This window comes from Apis cerana, linkage group LG7, assembly GCF_029169275.1.
Source record: "Apis cerana isolate GH-2021 linkage group LG7, AcerK_1.0, whole genome shotgun sequence".
In the NCBI taxonomy this organism is placed as follows: domain Eukaryota; kingdom Metazoa; phylum Arthropoda; class Insecta; order Hymenoptera; family Apidae; genus Apis; species Apis cerana.
Genome location: NC_083858.1, coordinates 9,932,451 through 9,950,710, shown reverse-complemented (window position 1 = coordinate 9,950,710; position 18,260 = coordinate 9,932,451). Strand labels below are relative to the sequence as shown.

At 33.7% G+C, this 18,260-nt stretch overlaps 1 protein-coding gene and 1 long non-coding RNA gene across 3 annotated transcripts in view; one reads left to right on the top strand and one right to left on the bottom strand.

Annotated features, from left to right (window-relative positions):
* LOC107999229 (UPF0489 protein C5orf22 homolog) overlaps positions 1 to 18,260 on the bottom strand; it is a 761,052-nt gene that overhangs the window by 149,744 nt on the left and 593,048 nt on the right. The window lies entirely within an intron of this gene.
* LOC114577723 (uncharacterized) overlaps positions 17,647 to 18,260 on the top strand; it is an 84,823-nt gene continuing 84,209 nt past the window's right edge. Inside the window, exon 1 of one of the 2 annotated variants that reach the window (XR_009830548.1) lies at positions 17,647 to 18,248. This is a non-coding gene — a long non-coding RNA (uncharacterized LOC114577723). The remainder of the gene's footprint in view (positions 18,249 to 18,260) is intronic. The other variant, XR_003698006.2, reaches the window with a different exon arrangement.

The following is an 18,260-nucleotide window of genomic DNA, read 5'->3' as shown; positions in this document are numbered from 1 at the left end:
CGACGTGCATCACGTTTCAACGGATTCATTTCAATGATTTGAACGCATTAGACGTTTAAAATTCACGTTTTTCTATCATTAATCGTTAATACGTACACTGTTTGACAAAAAAAAAAAAATTCAATGCAATAATTTAAAAGAGACTTCAGAACTATCATGTAGCTAAAAAATTGATTAAATATTCAACCGTACAAAGAGTACGTTATATCATGTATCGAAACGTGTTAAATGGTATCGGTATACACTTTGTTTATTGCAACAACAAACTATTGCATTCGTTCAATTTTTCGTGCAAAAAGCGCGAGAAGAAATTTTGTCATCAAAACACGCTCAGAAAATAAAAAGGAAACGATCGAATTCATTCACGTGATTGATCGATTGCAAAAACTTCAAATTTATATAACGCTGAAAACATAAATTATAAATGGGCCCACGACTTAACCGTCTATATTTTTTCCTGGAAACATGTATTACATCCTTCTAGAAACCCTAAATACTCGTCTAAAGTTTGGGATAGGTCAAGAAGTGCGAGCGAGAGATTCGATCGAGTAAGAAGAACGGAGATAATCGATTAAAAAATTAGGCTTTCGTTTGCACGACGATATCTCGGGAAGCGGAAGTTGTATCGGGATAAATGAAAGAGGGTTTTGAAAGGCAAAGTTCCACCTTTCTAATGATCGTTCGCTCATCGATAAGAAATCACTATCTTCGGAGTTATAGCGGTTCAAAGTTTTCCTAATTTTAACAATCGAGTTAAATGATTAAAAATTCCTTTACACGACGATATCTCAGGAAGCGAAAGTTTTAAAGGAAAAGGTTCTCCGCTTCTAACGATCTTTCATTCATTAATGTAGCGGTTCTTAATAATCATTTCCTAATTTTAATATCCATTCAAGATAAAAAATTCTTGTTAAACAATTAGAAAAAAAATTCTAACCTAGAAAAGTTTTTCTTTTCTTTTTCTACAAAGAGATTCTTCGAAAACCTGTTCGAGGATGACGTTTTCCAATCGACGTTGCGGCTTAAGTCGAACGGGAGTGACTCGCGTTTAACTGTCCAATAATCACGGCGTGCAGCATCGCCGACGATGATTTGCGGCCGAGCACCGGCCTTAAGCTGGAAGTCGAACGTCTCAATTAGTCTGGATGTTAATTAGGAAAGAAGCTGCGTGCCGCTTTTCACGAAGATGTAAAGCGTGCGATTAGTCAACCATCTTCAATTACATCCCGGTAACAAGCATTAGGCCGACGTTGGGCAATTAACCGTCTACAATAAGGCTGACAAATGATCGATGTTGTCGCTCATAATGGCTCGCGATGATCGATCGTTCCGCCACGAGTTTTTCAAGATTTTCAACGAATAACCTTCCCGTTCGTTTACACGTTCGCGTAATATTACCCATGATTATCGGTGGTGGGAATCGAACCCAGTAATGCGAGTTTCTTGAACAGGAAGAGGTATTTCTAGACGTTGGAGATTACGCGTTAATCTTGTTTCAAAAATTTTTTGCGCGGATATCGGTTTTTATACGACGAGGTCAAGAAAAATTGAATTTCAATTATAATTACAGTTACAAAGATTTTTCCAAAAGATTGATTCAGATTTTATTTCAATGAATGATAAATTAATGCTTGCGATTTTTCGTCGAGATGAATATTATTTCTACAGATATCTACAGATGTCTTGATCTTTATCATCTGTGCGTGAATTAATATAAACGTGCTCGATAAATCTTAAATACTTTGAAGTTCCTTCGACGCGTGATCGATCGATCATGATGAAAATCCACGATCCACCGGAAACGGCCGATTGTACGACGGATTGTTAGAGGAATCGCGTGAGCATTGCCGGAAAAATCCATCCGCGTAAATGACGTGAGCGTAATTTGTAGTGTTAAATAATCGATTTTTCTATACAGATAGACATTAATTAATTCTAAATTACATACGCTTCAATTACACGCCTCACACATTTTCGGGGAGAAAAATTTCGAATCAAAATAATTCCTTTTTCTCGTATATTTTCAATATCGCGCCGATCTTCAAACCTCTTCAATTTCTCTCCGTTTTAACGAACATTAAAATTATAATGACTCTTTTATTAATTATATTTAAGTACTTCAATGATAAAAGAATAACATTTGTGATTATTTAAATGCGATTTAATGTAAAGAAATATATATATATATACCTGGATCAAAAAAGGTTTCGAGAAGCATTGACAAGCTTAATAATCACAGTAGCGCCACGTTTGACAGAATCAATTTTGCCACGGCTGATTGATTATTGCGGCGCAATACGCGAGATTCCTCAAACATCATTCACCACCGTGGATCGACACCCGTGAATTTCTATGCTTTTGACCCGCGTGACACGACGTGCATCGGATGTCCCCGGATGCTGCGTCACTAACGATGCCGTGATTATTTATGCACAATCAGGATAGCGGCAAGATTAGGGTCAATGCAAATAGCAACCCTATGGACGTACAGGATACACCGTTATGAGCGTATATGGTAATAGGCGCAGAGACAATTATAGGATCCGTAGATTTTCAAAAATGAAATAAAAATTGAACAGACGTTTAAACGTATGCATAATAGATTGTACAATTTAAAACAGGTAGAAAAGTAAAACAATTTCCTCTTTATTATTAATTTTAACAATTATGTGTTTCACTCCTCCATCTAACTCCATCTATTTTTTACATGATCGATCATTAACATCGATAAATTCATAAGTGACAAATTAATAATTAAAAAGTCAGATACAATTTTTACAATTTATTTCTAAAAAAATTTATCCACATTATCGAACAGTCAAATTATCTTCTCACTGTGGTACAACAAAGTTTAATAAAATTTCCGCATCAATCTCTGCTCCAGTCCAACAAATTAGAGGCAAGAGATCAACGTATAAGATAACGACATAAGAAACTCTCGTCCAAGAAAGCAGCGCAATTTATGCCGAATTCTCCCATAAAATAGTTTACTGGCACGGAAGTGGAACGTGGGGTACACGGTGTGTCCCTTTGCAATCGAAACTATGCAAGACACGTAGCACACGGTTCGCCGTATACGCGTGTACGTGCGCGCGCGCGCGCGCGTGAGAGTGAATTGGCGTGATTGCCATACGACGTGAGGAACGAAGAGGAACGTGGAGGAAGAGCAGGAAGAGCCGAAGACATATGACGCGGTATATATCTTCCGTAATCACGTATGCACGTGTACCACTTGTTGATAACAAACGTTTTCCTGCAAACAATTCTATAATGGCGAACAAGTAAATAACATTCCCATAAATACGATCCCGTGCCACCATTTTGAATAACGGATCGTACGAGGAAAGAAATCCATTTGGCCGTCCATCCAATGCTGTTACTCGTCCTGATAAATTATTCGATTCGGTCGAATGGGCTGAAAAATATTTATACGCCTGTTAGACTGTGATGCTCGTTATAAAATGTCCAATAATGTGGGCAATAAGTTTTGACGAACGATTTAATGCCCCTCTTCGGCTGGATATGCTGTCGATTCCTCCTGTACGATAATATAAATCTATCTTGGTATTTTCTACCAGTGTTACTTGTGTACCTTCCAGCGATCGAGATAATGAGGTTCGAAATGGTTTCCTGGGACACGTTAAAGAGTATTCGATCGGGAAAAGGGGTTTGAGGAGTCGGCTGGATAATTGAGATAATTGATACAAAATTCTTGGTTTCGAATGGGAATTTAATATCGTCGAATAAATCCTATGCGTGATGATCTCTCGAGTAGACTCCATTTTTGGAAAAAAAATTCAATCGTACTTAACTCTTCCATTGTCCTCTTATACCAATTGAAAATTAAAATTTCTTTTTTTTATCAATCTTTTTATAAACTTGTTAACATACGATAATTCTTTTTCGCAAAAGATAGAGGATAAAGAACGGATAAAGATATTATAGTTTCAAGAATAAATAAATGGAGACAATATTGGATAGTGTAACATTTGATAAAAAAAAATAATCGAATATTATTACATCCTGTTTGTTGAAGAAGCAGGATGACAGGGTATGCAGCAAGTGTAAGAAGAGGCATCGCTTATTAATATATCGAGCCCAGTTGGGTACAGTGTTTTGTCCAGGAACAGATGGAGATATTTAAATGTCAATACCTTCTGGATACGCCAACGGCTTCTTTACGATCGGTCGTTAGAACCGATGTAACGTGGTTACATCCGGCGTTTACGTTTTACGATCCCTTCTTCACCCTTCTCCTCTTCTCACAATACCCTCTTCATCTTGATCCCGATCTCCGTTTAGACCATTACTCTTTTTATTTGACGGGATCAGGCCTTATTTATCGATTTTCTCATTTATTCGATTCAAGGAAACGATTTGTTAAGAATACGTGGGAATTTTGCAAAAATCAAATTCTATATATACTTTTATATGTATATAATTTAAAAATAGAAGAATCGAAGATGATGTGAATTAAAGAATAAGAACATGATAGGGCAAAAATTGAATTTTTATAGATTTCGTAAGATCTTTTTTTTTTTCCTTCGCCTCATACACGATAAATAAAAGATATGGCGAAACTGTATCGTTCGACAAGAATATTATCGTAACGTCCATATTTTCCAACATTTCTAATCTAGTTTAATCCACTGACTCGTTCCACAATTTTTCCAGTCCGATTCATCGAGGAATTTAATTACACGCCTCCTGTCCACGGTAAAACAGAGAGATAATAATCGAACGTTATATAATCGTGACGCAAAGAAAGAAAAAAAAAAAAACCTAGGACACAAGACACACTTAACAGGCATGCTTGCTCTTACAGCGTGAATATAATTCGTGGGATTATATTGGGAATTAGCATAAAATATTCTCTGGAAGAAAAAGCGATAGTGGATATCGATGATTCCATTAAGCCAGAAGGCGAGGAAAAAAAAATGGAGGCAGAAACAAGCGGGATTTATTGTGATTGTATTAGCATTCAATGATTATTGCTCGCCGATGATAAAAGATAATTGCGTGCGCGTCGAGTAGCATAAAACGTGAGATATACATAATGTATCCAATTGAAGTTAATTACGTATAATTATCCGCGCACGTTATGAATATTTGACGTGACTTCGTATTTCGCGAAATTTATAAGTGAAAACGTCCAAGAAATTTATTGGAAATTAAATATTCGTGTCTAATAACTCGTATCGATTTTACGTGGGTTCAACATTTTATCGATCTGGTCGGCAAATATTACGAGTTTAAAATATATATATATATATAATTTTCAAATAAACCCCGTGTAGGAATTTGTCTTTTCCTTTTTTCTTTTTTTTTTTTTTTTTGTAATTGAGAAATATTTCAATTTAATTAATCGAAACATTATTTTCCCACGATTTGATAAATTTTTAAATTGCTATTATTTGAATTTTGTCCAATTTAAATCACTACGTCTTCTTTTTTCACAAATTTATTCAAATTCGAATTATTCATCATTCGCGTATTTTTATAAACTTATCCAATTAATCCAATTAATTGTACATACAAATATATACAATATACACGAATCCATTCTACTCTCAATATCCGGATATTCCTATATCTGAACATTCCAAAAATGTTAAAATGTAAAGAAAAAAAGTCGCGATCGGTATATTTCCACGCACAATTCCAAGTACCGTTAAACGATATTGTATCGTTTCCGATCGTTTCAGCTTGAAATTATGATCGCGGCCTAGAAAAGCGATTAATTAACGAGTTGGAGGACTCGCGTGACTCGATGAAACTCCATGAAAGGTGCAGCCGAGGCGGCGAGGGCGCGGCTTCGTTCTCAGCCACTTGCCGGCTCGATCATAAATTAACCATAACGATAAAGCAATAGAATATTTTTCGCCGACGGTCCCGCTCGTTGTACGAACAAGTTAATAATATCGGCGATTTGTACGCGTCGCTCACGGTTAATAAAATTCCGACCGATTGCAACAGTGACGCTTGATAAATTCGTTAGAACGCGACCGGAGATAGGCTCGTTGTTAGAAAAAAAAAAAAAAGAAACGATCTCGATTGTTCTTTTTTTTTCGATTTTTTATCTTTTTATCTGATATAGAGGTATCGTTAGTTGATCCAAGTGCTCTGTGTTTATTAATATCGGTGAGAATTATTTTCGGAAAATAATCGAATTCTGTGGTTATTATATTGTTTCAAGTATAAAAAAGGGAAAGATAACAATTTAAAAAATGTTCGTGACGTTTTCTATTGCAGTGGATATTCTAAATTTGAAAAATGTGTTGTAAAGAAACTTTGGCCTTTTCCAAATTTTTTTTTTAAACTCGTCATTTTTATTAAAATATATTGTCGATGGAATTTGTAAGTTTTTGAAGCGATATAAATTCCTTTAGGTGTGTTTATTATTGATACAATAATGTGTTAAAATGCCAGAGATTATTTATACTTTGATATTATTACTTTTATATTATTAAAATAAAAGTCTAATATGCGTAAAATATATAAAAGTTTTATATGCATAGCGATAAAAAATGCATTAAAATCATAAAATTTAACAGAATTTATTGCAGAAATATTTGCAAAATAAATATGCCATATAATAATAAATTGTTTTATAGGAACGTGCAAATCTCTCTAATAGTTATTTTCCCTGATTCAAGTAGTTTACAAGAATAAATATCATTAGTTATAAATAAGAAATAACGATTGTACATCATAAAATAAGAAACCAATATCACACTTCATTATAGAATAGAAAACATTAATTATATAAAACATTAAGGTTTTCAATCAAATAATTAATTGTTCTCTCTTAATTCGAAAGTTCCACCAGTATTACACGTAATAAATTAATATGGTGTAACATTTACACAGCAATATCAATAAACTCTTTACATATATTTATATAAATCTATTCTTATATTCGTTAATAACTAAAAAAAGTTACATAAATTATCATCAATTAAGAAATATAATTTTTTTAGAAAAATATTAACAATTATTAACAATCTTTACTATACGAAAAAAAAGAAAAAGAAACTGTGAAAAGGAATTTTTAACAATACCATGCGAATATATTTTTTTGCAAATTTAAGAAAACAATAAAAAATATCCAATATTTCACAAATCTTAAAGAAATAAAAAAAACTCTGGTAAAAGTAATTTAAATAATAATTATTTCTGATAGAGTGGAATAGAATACAATCATAGTAATGATTTCACATTTATCACACAAGATCGCAGAACGCTACATGACATAAAGATATGCTATAATTTCCAAAGAGAATTCTATTCACCTCGTTATTAACTTTTCAACATCATAAATTACTCATGACTTGAATTAAATTTAAAAGATTTGAAGTATCATTTTCTTAAAATTTTCATTCTCAACAAAATAAATACTTGTCAATCAAAGAAGACGCTTTCGAAGCACCTCCATAAAATTTGATTTTCAAAATTAAATCTCGACCCATCTCTACAAACGTATATATTCTACAACGAAAAGTAAACACTTTTTTCGAAGAAAGCGGACATCCCCACGTGTTGTGTACGACCCAATACCACACGTCGAGGCCACGAAGTTCCAGTAGCTGCCAAGTTGGCGAGCGAAGTTAGCGGTTCCATGATTTATAGAGTCGTAACGGCTAGGATATCGTCGTTGTAGCGAGCTCTCACCATGAGATTTTATGATTTGAGGTTAGAGAGGTCTGGAGACGCGTCGATCCCTGTTGCCACGATCGTCCTCATTGTCTATCGGGTCGGCCGCGAAATTTCGCCGACGTGGCCTCGTAAATTCACCTAACGACGGTCTTCGTTTCTTCCTGGCCGAACGTCCAGCCTGTGTCGACCTCTCTTCCGGTTAGGCACGTTTATCATCGACCGTGTGAACGGTCCTGGCAAACGCGGCGGGATAATCAACGATGGGCACGCTCGATGACGAGGCTAATTTATAATGTTCGCTGTATGGTGATGCCCGAGATTGAACAGACCGTTGTGAAGGGAATATTGGGTGGAAAATGAGAAAATGCGATTTAGGTAAGCGTGATTGTGAATTGGAGAGTAATTAGAGAGGAAATAAAACGTGGATTGTTAGAGAGAATATAATGGAAGAAGCTGAGAAGAATGAAGAATAATTTTGAGGTTATGAGTATTCAATTTGTTGCAGAAAATATTATTTTACGAAGTTATAAATTTTATTAGTAAAGTTAATCTTATTGAGATTTATGACGCGCATTAATTATTTTCTGAGAAACATAATGGAAGAAGAAATGATAATTTTAAGACTATGAATTTATTTCGATTTATATAGAAAAATTCATAATTTTAATATTATTTTTTGTAACATTGTATATCGTATGAGTATCTGTTTTTTTATTGTAAATCTAATTTTCAAGTTATACATTCAAATGATTGATATTTCTTCCTCGTTATAACTATCTGTTTTCACTCCATTGTCGTTTTTCACGTACATAATGAGAAATATATCAACATCGTATATAACTACACGAATGGATAATAACAATATATCTTCTTTACACCCATCGAAATTAAAATAATTCATTAAATCTTTAAATATCCACACATGGCAATCTCTCAACACCCACGCAACACAAGAATTCAGATTCCTAGGACAGTATTTGCACTTTCGTCCAACCGTTTAACAGTAAATCCAAGTGGCTAACGGAACGCCCATGTACAGTTTGTCGACACGAAACTAGCTAGCCTAACTAAGTGAAATACCGAGGAAGAATAGCTTTATTAGTCATTAACCACAAATGCAACTCGTTAGTATTTCAGCATATATTGTTATTCGATAAACTATTCTGATTAACCATTATTAAATTAAGCATGGAATAGTTAATGATTTTCTAAGTTGAATAATTAAATTTTATACACTTAAAACGTGCATCTATAAGAAGAAGAAGAAAAATTCAAGAAGCAAGATTTCAATGTCTTAATGATCGAAAACAGATAACGATCAAGGTGTGGCTCCTTCTTATTATTATTCTTATAAAACTTATAATATAAAATGAATTATTCAGTCCTCGTTACTATAGATAATTACGAGTTAATTATCAAGAATTAAAATTTATATAATTACACTTAAAATTACACTTATAATAACCACAAAAAGAAAAAGAAAATAATTTAAAATTTCCTTTGAACATATGACCGACTCCACGCATAACCTCAAAATCAAAAAAATCACGGAATATCCTCAATAATAAAATTAATAAACTTGGATGAGTTAAGGTTAAAATAATATCAATATCATAATCACGTAAATATAAAAAACAATGGAGGATTCAAAATTTCCTTTAAAAAAAGTATATCTGCAACAATTGTTCCACAATGATTACGCGCATAACCTCAAAATCTAAAATTCACAAGTAGCTAAATTGAGAAACTGAAGGGAAAATGAAGGGGAACCGTGTAAAGGGTAACGTTCAAGTGTACCTATGCTCTCTTAATTAACGGAATTGTATCTATCGTGATAAAACCGGTCGTTACACACAGCCACGATCTCATGGCGTTCCGCTAAATACAAAGCGTCGAGTCGACGCGTGTTAATGTTATGGCATCTCGTTAACGTTTAACCAGGCACCTAACGTGCTCGATCGAGGGTGGCTGGCTGCGTTTAGCCGATTGTTTAATTAATTCCACGCCGCGTGTTACATCCCGTGGGTACTGCACGCTCGTCCCGCGATTGCGTCAGGTGGCATCTTTATTCACACGCGAGTTTATTTTTAACGAGAACTTCTATTCCAGAGAAGAATGGCTCGAGCACTCCTTTCTTCTGTCTGTTTCTGCTTCGTTCCTCGTTTCCTCGATTTTTCTGTCTTTCTTCTTGGCTTCGTGCATTTGATTAACGTTCTTGTTTTCCTCTTTTTGTTCTGTATTTTTTTTATTTTTTTATTTTTTATTTTTTATTTTTTTATTTTAATGATCGTACGTGTTGAATTAATGAAGTGATTGGAAAAGATCTTCGTTGGGAATAATGCGATGACTATATAAGCGTGTTTTCATGATTTTTAAAAGATGTGAAAATTATTAGACACGTGTTAATAATTTTGAAATTATCTGGATTTTATAAATAAATCGATTGGAATTCAAGAAGATCATTTATATATTTTGGTTAATTGATAATATTTTAAGGTAATTTATTTTATACGATAGTTTGGCTCGAGTGAGATATTTTGGAAAATAAAAGGAGAGAGTTAATTTTTATGATATGAGAATTGTTATGCTCGGGAGTAAAATGAAAGAAATTCAACGAGTTTTAATCAAGTAATTATGGAAATGCAACGATCAAGATAAAAAGTTTATTTTAGCAGTCTCTGTTTATATTAAATGCAAGCGAAGGTTTCGAATAATTGGAAGTAATAAAAAATTGATAAAAGAAACAGCAGTAACTTTCCGCATGTGCAATTATATCTCATTGTATTCAATGTGCAATTTTATCTTAATCGCCTTCAATGTGCAAATTTGATTCTTTCTACTTTTAATCCTCGATAATTTCAAATAATGATTTCAAAGAAGTGTTTTAATGAAATAGATTTATTATTCTCTTATAATATCAAATTCTATTTTCCTAAATGTAAAAGAATTTCATAATTAAACGTATATTTTAAAATTTATGAACTAACATCCTTGATTAGAATGAATAATGTAATAAGAATATAACTTTAACCCGCATAATTATTTTTGGATAACTATATGCATCTTTCTTTTTATAATATATCAAGTGTCTATTTTTGAATCTTTTATCCTTGTCAAAATTTTTATCCTTAACATTACTTTCTTTATAAAAAAATTATTTTCTTTATAAATTTTTACAAGATATACAAAGAATTTGAATAGACTCAAGGATAATTGAGAATTGAAAATAATATACTTTATTTCCATTATAATTAATAATAATAATAATATTTAGACATTATTTTAATCTTAAAGTCAGACAAAATATACAAAAAAAAAAAAATTTTTTAAAATCGTCCAATTTTTCTCAAACGTAATTACGAAGAATTCCTCTCTCAAAACTATAATAAATTTCGCAACGTTTAATCTACGATGGCAACTCGTGCTTCCGGCGCGTTTCGTGAAATTGTGACCAGCGGAAAAAAAAAAGATTCTTTTCTCTCTTGGCTGAAAAGTTTCTGTTGCGGCGTGCATCGCGCGAGATGTAATGGAATTCGTTAGGAATTTAATTTCGCGTTGCAACGTTCCTCGACGTAGAGCGTAATCGTTGTGGTTCGAAGCTGGAAAAATCGTTACGACCTTAATACGCTTGAAAAATATACGGATATTTGTATCCCCTCCTTTTTTTTTCTCTCTCCAACACGTAATTTTCAATGATCATTTTTCCTCCGTTGAATCAATTGCTTTTTTCTCGATTGAAGAAATGGATCGTTCATCATTTGGCAAATCTATTTTAACGACTGTTAAAAGAAAAGGGTAGAAATATAAGATATTTTCTTCTAGTTATTGATCTAGGTTGAGTTTGAGAATAGCTATGAATAAGAAAATTTAAATGAACAACTTTAGAAAATTTTGTATGCAAAATTATTCTACTGTATGAATATAAATTTGTAAATTTTTAATTCTTCTACTTCTAAATAAATTAATATTTTGAAATTATGATTAATTCTTTAATCCTTTCAGAATTATATTACGTGAAATTATAATTTTCGTTTTATTTGCTTTTAATTATTGTTAAAAATCTTACTGTTATTAAAACATTAGCATCTCCTATATTCCTATATTTTATATTCCACACGTTTTTTAACACGTTTATAAAAATTATTCTCCGATAATTTCTAACGTTCCTCTTCTCTAGAGGAATCGAAAATCAAAAAACCTTGACAAAATTCAAAAATAACGATTCCTTAAAACACGTGTGATGAATGCAACGCGTTCTATAACCCACATGTTCGGTGTTTACACAAGAAACGACGAAACAAAAGCAAACAAACGAGGAGCAACCCTTACGCGGTGTAAAACAAACGTTCCACCCTCGACGTTGCTTTTCGAAATTGTGCGGAACACATGGCACGAAATAAACACGAACACGAACGTTAGATCCTACTCTATTTTTTCTTCTTCTCCTTCTTCTCCTTCCTTCTCTTCGACTTTTCCGTTGTTCGATCTCGTGGAAAAGAAGAGAGAGAGAGAGAGAGAGAGAAATAAATTATCGAGAGGGAAAACCAGGGCGGTTTTATGGCGTCCTGGAACGCTGGTGCTCGCAGCAGGATTTCTGGAATTTCGATCCTGGTATCGCGCGTGGTATCCCTTTATCGGTTTCGTTCGAGAAGATAACCGTGAGAGGTTGTCGGGGTATTTATCAGAATTACAAGTCCTCTGCGAGCCAACCATCGCTCTGTCCATATGACATTCCTCTTGAGATTATGAAGTCTCTTGACGTTTACAGAACATTAGTGGGTTCAGTATCGAAATATTTCCTTTTTTTTCCCCTTTTTGGATTTAAAATGAAATATTTTGAATTTCGAAAGATATTTGAACATTTTTTAATTTCCAAGAGTAAAGGAAAAACTGTTTCGTGACTCGAGAATTTATCGATAATATATTACTTGTTTGGATTATTTATTTATTTCGTTAAATTTAGAAATTTGATGATTTTAATGTCGAAATTAAACAAAACTACGAAGCTAACAGGTGCAAATGTAAAAGATCTTCGGCAACAATAGGGTTTCGTAGTTGTTCTTTTATCTAGTTCCCTGCATCTCTCCTTTGTAGATTATTATCTATTCAGAAAGACAATTTTCTCTGAGGAAATTGATAAATTAAGCATGTAAAATATAAGAACCAGTATAATAGACTAATAGATGATTTTAAAAATATAAAGTGTATAAAAATATTAAATTATAAATATATCTGTAATAAATAAATAATCATATTTTCATTCAAGCAAAAATCAATATTAATCTTGCCACGAGCATTGTATAATTATAACTCATATTATTGCAAAAACCTGTCATTTTTTCTAAATTTAACAACTCTTAACATCAACTATATTATTCTTCCAAAAATTTTTATCAAGTTACATATATACAATATAATTGAGACCTACCTATAATTAAAAACCAATACTATTATTTTTGTTTCGTCTTTTTCCCAAACGTTCCAAACGTCTAAATAAAAAATCTATCTACACAAATATAAGCAATAATTTATATCAGATTATCATATATATATATATATATATCGAATCCAATAATACATTTCTCGTATCAAATTTTCTTTTCTCCACACGGAATTCCTTCCGTATTATGTTTTCGACACCCGTTACGTGAAAAGGATATTCACATGCTATGGACGGTATCCACCTGCTAGTTCCAAGCCAGTAACCCTATTCCTTCGGTATCTGGAATCTAGAAGCCTCTCTAGACGGGCGAACACTCTCCAATTTCGGGGGCCCGACCCCTAGAAGAAGAAGGGGCCCCCATAAAACGAACTCGTTGCATTCTCATGCCCGGCCTACGTGGTCCACCACGTAGAACGCTAAGCCTCTTAAATCTCGAGCCACGTCTGTCTATCCAGATCCTTTCATCTGCCTACCAAAAGATCTTCCCCGAGATTTCGTTGTTCCCTACTCCTCCTATCTTTCACTTTACCCCCGAGATCACTAAAAGTGCATGGAATAAAGAATACTGACACGAGAAAACGTAAGTCAGCCGATTAGTATGCAGGTTTTTTTTTAGGTATAGGAAACGTCTCTACATTGAAAGCTTTCCCTTATTTGAGAAAGTTTCTTTTTATCTCTTGTATTTTTTTTTGTTGTTCTGCTTCTATGTATTAATTATTAAAATATGTAAAGTGAAATATAATAAGAGTATGGGTATAATAAGAGAAATGAATAAAATGAAAAGTATAAATTTATTGTTTTTAGATACGCCAAAAAAAAAAGATATATCCGGCCGAATCTACAATCGAAAAATAAAATTTAATAAAATTAAATAAATCTTCGATAAGAGAAAAAAAATAGTAAAATAGTAAAAGTATTCTCTGTATTTTATTTGAAAATAAAATTGAGTTCCTCGTCCCAAAAAAAGAGAAGAAAAAAAACTAAGAAGCATCGTCGGCGCCAATAAGAATCGTTTTCCGGTCTTTTCTTCCGCCACTCAGAAATCGTCGATCGTCCTCGAAACACCGCTGTTAACCGAACTTTTACGATTCGAACCGCTTCGCCTAAGCTGAAGGCTGGAAAAGGCGCAACAAACACGGGTAAACGAGCGAAACAGGGAAGGGAGAACGAAGGAGACATTTCCGTGGCGTTGTTTGTATGCTGTTCGCGATATCGGGCTCGTACACGGTAACGACTCCTTCGCGTTTCCGGTACGCGTGCCCCGCCATCTTCGTTCCACTTTGACTAAAAAACAACTGAACACGATACCTTGATCCATTAACATCCCATTTTAAATCTGGAATCGAAAACATCTTGTGGAAAACATTGTAAGTAAAGCAAAATTGGTAAACGTTTCACCTTGCCAATAATATCAACTGTTATTTTTTTTTGTAATAGTACAACAATATCAAAAGATGGTAGGTTTCTGATAGGTTTCAACGTCGCTTTAGAAAATAATGTAAGTGCCAAAATAAGTTTATGAATTAAATAATTCGGTTGAAATTTTCTTATAGAAAACACTGTTAAAATTTCTATTTATAATATCGTTAATAATAATATTAAATGATAACCTTAATATGTTTATTTTTTATTTTTGCTTTATCGAAGACGATGTAATAAAATAATGATATTCTTTTTTTTTTCTTCGCGTTTATTCAACAATTATTTTTATAATTGTGCTATATGAAACCTGACGCAACATTAATAAGTTGTAAATTTATTCGAGATTCGTTTACTCGTATTCTTAACACGCGAATGTCAAGAGTATTTTACTTGTTCTTTGCGGAGGAAGCTGATTCCTGATTTCTTTCTTTTTTTTTTTTTTTTTTTAAATTAAATAACGATTATGAGAATTTCGTGTTAGGAATACACGGAATTGAAATTGATGGTATCGGTTTATTATTTTTGAGTTTGATGAGTAAATATTCATTTCGTGAAAAATATTGCGAATTAGAGTTAGATTTTGTATAATTTTTATAGACAATGATTGTTATAATTAGAGCGAGTAACTGAATTATTGAAATTTAATAGAAACGTTGGCAAAGATTTAATAAGTTAGAAATATAACTTGAACAATAATAAAAATTAGAATTTAATAAAAATTAAAACCAGTCTGTCTACTATTATTTATTATTCACATTTGTCTATCACTTTTTATTAGTTGCATAAACTCTATAGTATTTGAAAATCATGTAAAAAAAATTCCGCTTGTAATACAAAAATATCTTCCATCTAATTTCAACCACTCGCATAATCAAATCTACGATAATTGTCTAGTTAATTTAAAATCACTAGACATTCCCTTTTAATTGCATTCCGCCAACGAGGCTCTCGTCGATCGATGCATAATAAAAGATCTATCAAGTACATAGACCTCTTGATCTTTCCTTTAAAAAAAAAAAAGAAAAAAAAAGACAGAGGGAGAGAGAAAGAGAGAAATGTTCGTAATGGTATAATAATACATTCTTGATGTAATCTAAGCATACTTGGAAAGAGATGGTAATTAAATATCGACGAAACCAAAGTGGACACGTGGCAAAGATTCAACTCGTTAATCGGAAAAATCAAAATGGCCTTCGTGACATGGCGTTCGCCGAACAAAGAGGAGAGAAATTTACGATCGAAAAGGAAATTTCCTAATTCGTTTTCAAAATGTTTGATGTAATTTGATACCTCACAATATGACGAAATATATCGAACGAAAAATGGGTGAATTTAATCGGATAATTTCGACGAAGGATCACGAGCGTTTCCTTCTCTTTTATGAGAATTAATTAGAATTGAAATTTAAAAAAAACAAGTAAAGTTTAATTAATCGTGATAAACGATAGACAGTAGAGAGTTGTTGACCATGGATAAGCTCACGGACATTTAGATATTAATTCATATGGCGCGCTATGAGCAATTATTTGAAAAATGCAATTCAAGCAACATTCTAACAGATCGTTCATGTTATCTCAACGTTAGTTGTTATTAATTAGCTAAGTGTCTTTGTTGATTAAATTTATACTAATGTGTTGCGTGCAAGTTTAATTTTTTTTATTTAAATCGTGTGTCGATCGTATAATGAGACTCTTTGTACGCCAGTATGTCGATCATTTTAGCATATTAATTCTCTTTACTTATTACACAATAATGTTACTTTATTTTCTTATTTCCTTATTTTTGTGAATATTAATATATTTTTTTCATTTGTCGAATAAAAAAAAATTGAATACAATCTGATAATAAAATTCTAATCGGAAGGATTTGTAATCTAAATGAAATTATTATGATATCTGTTTCAATGGTGCGTTACTTAAGATTTTTATTTATAACAATATCTCAGTTTATTTCCTTACAATGTTAATTATCAGTAGAAAACGTATTCACACACTGTGTGAAAACTGCTCGAACATTTTTTCAACTTCCGTTTATTTTCGCACAGCACGAAAACAAAGCTTTCACCTTTTTCTTTCATTTCGTCTTTAGCGAAAGCCGTTTCCCGGTGCTCTATTACCTCGGCAGGGCTTTCACGTAGCCAATAAATCGTGGTATTTTTTCCCCAAGAATTCCTGGCATCATTTGCATCGGCTGACAGTCATTCTCCGCATGCTAGATGTTTTGCTAAATCATTTACCGAAGTTACACGCGTGTTCGAATATTCTCACAAACGAATGAAAAGGATGTGTGTCGGGGGATCAAAGAGATTGATATGTGAGAAGGAAATTTCTATGTCTGGAAACGTATGAAACCAAGGATAAAAAGTAATGGAATTAAACGATATCCTGAAATAAAATTGCAAAAGAATTCATAAATAGAACCATAATTCCAACTATATACTTTCCAAAGCTTATTACGAATATCGTTCACCAAAAATAGTCGAGGGACTGCTTGTTCTCAATTTTTTTAATTTTTTCGTAAAATACAATCATTATATAATAAACATTTCTATCTTCGAAAAAAAAAATACATATCTGGATCAAGACGCAATTTATTCCTTTCTTTGCAATTTGAATGAATCAAACTTTAACCAAAAAGAGAATGTAACATTGGCTGCAAGATTCTAGACGATTCCACGTACATCTCTACGAAAAGAAAAAAAGAAGAAACAGAATGGACAAGGATGTATGTAACAATATGTATTTTTATCGACGAAACGGATGAAACGGAGAACCGAAAAATACATTTCGAACGATATCCATCGAAAACGATCGAGCGTGTATCGATTCTGATCCACATCAGAAACGATGGCGACCGCGTACCGCTCCCAACCACTTCACCCCTTTTTCTCTCTTTAATTCCCATTTCGAGTCTCCTCCATCGACGATATTCCACGGTAAACAATATCGATTCCGTTATTTACCCAACAATTCAGAATCATTCTCTTCGGTATCAAGCTACGAAAGAGGAGAGGAAAAAAAAGGAGGGCGGGAAGGGGGAAAAGAGAAGTGGAAGAAAAAGAGAGAGAGAAGAAAAAAGAAAAAACGAAGGAAAAGTATACCAGACGCGGAGGACGAAAAAAGAGAGGCAGATATTTACACAGCCGTGACTTGAAATACCCTGAAGCCTTTCGTATACGCTATTTAACGCTATCGAGTTCCCTCTCCCCTCCCTTCCCAAGCCCCTCCCTCCCTCCTCCCGAGCAGCTTCTCTATCTGTCGGCCTAGAATGCACCGCCGTTACCGCTTACACCGCGACTAGAAGCCGGCTCCTCCGTCGAGTTTCTCTACCTCTGCTGGCTAACCTCTGTGGATAAGTTTTCAAGGGGCCGTTTGGCCCCGTAAGTCCACCACACCGAGCGTGGTGGACCCAACCTCGTGACCGAAAAAAAAAGGAAAAAAGAAAAAAGGAAAAAAGAAGGAAGAGGGACGCGAGCAGGGGGAGGGGAGGAGGAAGATAGGCCGGGGATCCTCTCCTACTCCGAGGCGAGTAGGTGTGCCGTGTGCGCGCGTAGAAAAAAGCACGAGGCGACCACGTATAGCCACGGGGTGCAGGTCAGTTTCGTGTCAGCTGCGTTACGATGTCGGTGCATACACACCACGCGTCATCCTCCTCCGCGTGGATGCCTACACCTCTTCCGGTTTCCCCGTGCGTGGACGCCACGTTGGAGGAGTTGGAATTTGGAAAGGTAGGAAAGGAC